The sequence below is a fragment of the Bactrocera oleae genome, chromosome 6 (genome assembly GCF_042242935.1).
Source record: "Bactrocera oleae isolate idBacOlea1 chromosome 6, idBacOlea1, whole genome shotgun sequence".
Taxonomy (NCBI): domain Eukaryota; kingdom Metazoa; phylum Arthropoda; class Insecta; order Diptera; family Tephritidae; genus Bactrocera; species Bactrocera oleae.
This window is the reverse complement of record NC_091540.1, coordinates 69,257,042-69,261,061: the sequence shown is the minus strand read 5'-3', so window position 1 is coordinate 69,261,061 and position 4,020 is coordinate 69,257,042. Positions and strand designations below refer to the sequence as shown.

At 36.7% G+C, this 4,020-nt stretch overlaps 1 non-coding gene across 1 annotated transcript; it reads left to right on the top strand.

Annotated features, from left to right (window-relative positions):
- Window positions 1–3,357: 3,357 nt before the first annotated feature.
- On the top strand, window positions 3,358–3,431 carry TRNAR-UCU (transfer RNA arginine (anticodon UCU)). Its single transcript has one exon. It is a non-coding gene; the product is annotated as a tRNA-Arg (tRNA).
- Window positions 3,432–4,020: the final 589 nt, after the last annotated feature.

Here is a 4,020-nt window from a genome sequence, read left to right as displayed (position 1 = left end):
TAAGCATTTCGCATTGACTGCAACATTATGATCGGCTTCACTTTTGAAGAAATTTGGCAATGATTCCCTCTGCCCATAGAGCTCACCAGTCAACAATGGCATGTGGATTATCATTACTCCAATTGCCGGAGTTTTGCGTATTAAAGTACTTATTTAACTATAAGTAAGCTTTATTGATGAACAAAATGTGTTTATAAAATCCGGATGGGTGGCCATTTCGTTTTGCGCCCATTTAAGCTTGATGGTTGTTCGGCTGCAACTTTTGAACGAGTTGGAATTTGTAAACCCACAAACCAAGATGCTATAGAAAAATCTTCCATAAAAGGAATGGGCATAGCTACCATTGTTGAGTATAAATCAAGTAACAGCGGTCGAAAAGGCTAACTCCGTAAAAGTATTGTCTCTTTGAAAACCACACTTCGAAACAAAACAACCGTGACATTGGAAGCACTGTGCACACTGAGTTGACTTATTAACTTCATATATTCGCGTCGACCTAAAGAATTTGTATTTAAGTTGCGGGGTCAAAGGCTAAGGCTACTTAATTCTGAGAGAAAGTTTTTTATAACAGCATTGGCGCCTCTTATTTAAGGATATCCCCAGCAAGATTCAGTTGTTATCACCTACTGAAAAGAGCATGGGTGCTAGAGCCCATATCGATCGAACAAGGAGATCTGTGTACCAAAATATTTAATTTGTATATATCTGCAATAATATGTATGTCGGACCGCAGCTACTGTCAATATATTGACATTATATTCAGAGAAATCGCACGCGGATCGCGCTCGCTGCCGCAATAATCATTTAAATGGAAGGAAAGCTCTTCAAGTGCTGGCGCATTTAATTTGATCGCATGAACAGTTGGTAATTTTTTCGCCCACCTTCTCGCCATAAACTTTATTCGTCCAACTCAATACATACACATATAAATAAGGTTATATGTATGTATGTGAAGTCGGTTAAAACTGCGCCAACAAATGCCAATTTCTCGATATGCAGCAGATAACAAAAACAACAACATTGCTAAGGTGCCATTAAATTTAACAATAGACAATTGTTAGACGCATGCAATGTGCGCAGCTGCAACAATTGTTGCAACGATTTCTTTCGCCCAATTTTCAACTTGCAACATAACAACTGTAAGCATATATAATCAAATAATATAAGCACATGAGCGTCTATCGCCAAAACACAACCACACACAGCTACAATTGTAGCTGCTAGCGTTCAGCTGGGCTCTTTCTTCGCTCGAAAGCAGTGATCAGCGCACGATACACAATATAGCCTGCGGTGGCAAGCGCACTGACCGGCGCGCATGGCTAATCCATAGTTATCGCTCGCCATGCACCTACTCGTACATTAATATGTACATTTGTGTGGCTTGTTTGCCCCATCAGACATTGTTGAAATTTCGTTGGCGATAGAAATTTGCTGACATTGAATTCTAAGCAATATATTGTTTATGGTGTGTTTGCTTTGTCGCAACAACGCGCCACATTTCCAGTTTGTTGGCAATTTTCAGTTATGGTAATTGTTGTTATTGCACCCCGAAGCAGCAGCGCTATGGTTGTGTTGCGTTGTTTTTAACCGTTGCCATTGCGCTGCTTTTCGTACTCGTTCTATCGCCTATCGAAGCCGATTGTTGCAAATTGCATTGTCGAAATATTTGCTTTGACTTTGGCGTGTGGGTGATTCGGCGCTCCACTGCGATTGTCGATACATGTGGTTGAAACACGGTTAGTCATATGCAATAACAACAAAAAAGTGGTAAAACTTGCATGTGGATAACATGACGGTTTCCCATTTGATTAGTTTGACTTTGACCCCCAATAAAAATGCTTGCAACATATGATATGCATCTACAACATATTACATTACTTTATTTTGTATTGAAATTTTTCGCTACTAGTAAAGTAGTAAATAATTTATTATTATTTTCAAAACAAACACTCATTTTATTCATAACATTATATGAGGGATCTTATTAGACTCATTCTTGGACTTTGCTCTGTCTAAAAGGAAAACACTTCAAAAAAACATATTTGTCAATTTTGGTGGGTATTCGTCAATTTCCATCGCTCAAATAGCTGAGTTCCCCGAGAATATCCGACAATTCGCTCCAGGGCCGACAGTGTCAAACTGCCGTGGGGTTTCCCTAACTGAAGGACTAATACTGATATTACTCGATCATTTCGAGGTAGTGTACTACTTGTTATTTGCTAGAAAATATCAAAGATCCATACTAAAGACCGACGAGAAATTACATACCAACAAACTGAGAGAGCCCAGTTCAGTTTTTAGGCAATTTGTTTTTAATACTTTTTGACTAATCCTGAAACACAACGGGAATATTTCATCGGTGGATATTATTTCCTGTCTTGGTGTATGCACAAAGGTTACCAGGACAGCTATAGTAGCTTATGCTTCAAACAGTCACCGACGCAAACCCGTAGTCCGAATCAGCTGATACGACCTAACTTATGAGAGCGCAATGTAAATGAACACACACCATCGCTTCTACCATCCGCTTTTACAGACCGTACGGTAGGATATCCGCGAAAATTGGACTTTTCCCGTAGAAACGAGTAAGCTGAGAGTGAGAGAGCAATCTCTTGCAATGCAGGGTTGCCAGTCTCGATATTTTGTAGTAATTAAAAAATAAACTTGAATATATTTTAAATATTCTTATTATTATATATTATTTATAAATAGGTAAACTATTTTTAATAGTTGGATTTTAGTTTTAAGCTTTTACATTATGAAAAATAATAACTAAAAAACTAAATGTGTAAAAAATCGTGTATACAAATTGAACAATGGCAACAGAACTCCTAATTTCTACGTTGCAACTACGGGCATAACTTATGACAAATTTTGTTTGATAAGGGCGGTAAGTACGGAAGGGCGGAATGTCGGTGACTGATTGAAGCATGATTCTCTCTCTTGGATTCTATTTGTCCATTTTGAAGAGGTAACGTAAATGAACACAACGTTATGGCACTTCAAACAAAAGAGTCTGTCATCACCATAATGGTCCAATGATACACAATTGAGTATACATATGGCTCCTACGGTACTTTACCAAAGACAGATGTTACAAGACAACTGGTTTCTTAGTATTTACTTTATAAAATGAAAATACAACAATTATAGTTGCATAGGCATAATGTTTCTTGCCAATGACCCAATTTTTAAGCCCTAACACAATTGTGTCAATATAGTTTTATGTTCTGTACTTCTACAAGTATAATATAATCGTTCTATACTCGATTTTTCATAGTTTTTTAACATATTTTTTCATAAAAATAGCTTACTTCCAACATTTTTGTTCAACTACTTATTTCAGTATTTCAAATCGGCCCTTTGGTGCAGTGGATAGCACATTGGACTTCTAATCCAAAGGTCGCGGGTTCGATCCCCGCAAGGGCTCAAAATGTTGTCATTTTTATTTTTAAATAGGATAAGTTGTGAGGTATGAAGATACTTAGAGAGTGTCAAAATAGAGAATTTGGATTGGTATGCAGATACTGACATTTGACAAATGAGGCATAAAATAAAGTCATTAACTGAACTTTTAATTTATTATTTATTATCTACTTTAAGAAAAATGCTAAAAAAATTGTTAAACACCAGATTCTATTTTGGATATTATTCTCAAACTTTTGAAAGCCTACGTTCTGTCTGAGTTAAGTAAGGTGCTACAATATCAACTGTAAAGCTCTTATCGCTCATTAAAATATTCACACAGATTGGCCGTTATAACCGTTACTTAACTACCATATTTAATTGGTTCTGCTATCGCACATTCACATAGTGTTCGCACCCATAGTAACTTGACACTAAATTAACTAGCAAGTAGTCCGCATTTCAACTAGTATAAAGAACAAGCTCAACTAGTCAGCCAACTGACTTTCTCGAAACAAATAACTGGTATGAAAAATTGATAGAAAATGATGCTTTTCTGGCTAGTTCATTCATACTCTGACAATTCTAAAGGGTAAATAGCGTTAAGCTTGTAAC